Raw genomic sequence first — 1,056 nt, forward strand, 5'->3', positions numbered from 1 at the left:
ATTCTTAACCATTCTAGCTAAAGGTCTTTCAATTTTGTTTTGGAAAAAACTAGTGTTTGCTTTTTATTCCTCTATATTTTTGAAAATCTCTGTTCTAATTTTTTTTGTTTTTCATTTTGCTGCCTATGAGTTTAGTTTGCTCTTTTTTTATATTACTTTAAGGTGTAAAGTTAGAGTGCTGATTTGAGAGCTTTCTTTTTTAATGTAGGCATTATAGCTATAAATTTCCCTAAATGTACTTTTTCACTTCATTCCATAAGTTTTGGTATGTTGAGTTTTCATTTTCATTTGTCTCAAAGTAGACTTGTTTCCATAGTAACTTCTTCATTGGTTCATTTGTTGTTTAGTAGTATATCATTTAATTTCTATGTATTTGCAACTTTTCTGGTTGTTCGTTTGTGTGTTTGTTTATTATTATTTTTTTTTAGGCAAGGCAACTTTTGGTTGACCTCACAGATTGCAAGGACCTTGCCAGCTTACAATCCCTTATTTTTTATTTTTTACGCCTACAGCACCTGGTCTTCCTAGGTGGTCTCCCATCCAAGTAGTAATCAGGCCCGACCCTGCTTAGCTTTCGAGATCAGACAGGATAGGCCTTGTTCAGGGTAGCATGGCCGTAGACTGGTTGTTCTTTTATTGATTACTAGATTTATCCTATTGTAGTTGGAGAAAATACTTTGTTCAATTTAGGCCTTTTTATTTTAATTAGGAATTGTTTTATGGCCTAATAGATAGTCTATACTAGAGAACATTCCATGTGCATTTGAGAAAGATATATATGCTTTATGTTGTATTTATGTTATTAGTCTAGTTGATTTATCAGATTGTTTAAATCCTCTCTTTCTGTATTGGTCTTCTGTCTAGAAGGTCTATCAATTATCAAAAGTAGGTTATTGAATGTCCTGACTATTATTGGAAACTTACCTGTTTATAACTTCCATTACGTCAATATTTGCTTTATATATTTTAGGGCTCTGTTGCTTAGTATATTCATCTCTATAATTGTTATGTTCTCTTGACAAATTAAGCATTTTATGAATAAAAATGTTATTTTTA

General features: G+C 31.1%; 1 pseudogene; it reads right to left on the bottom strand.

The window, feature by feature from the left end:
- Positions 1-503: 503 nt before the first annotated feature.
- LOC111735188 lies at positions 504-622 on the bottom strand (annotated as a pseudogene).
- Between the last annotated feature and the right edge of the window lie 434 nt (positions 623-1,056).

The sequence above is a fragment of the Pteropus vampyrus genome, unplaced genomic scaffold (genome assembly GCF_000151845.1).
Source record: "Pteropus vampyrus isolate Shadow unplaced genomic scaffold, Pvam_2.0 Scaffold18280, whole genome shotgun sequence".
Lineage (NCBI taxonomy): Eukaryota > Metazoa > Chordata > Mammalia > Chiroptera > Pteropodidae > Pteropus > Pteropus vampyrus.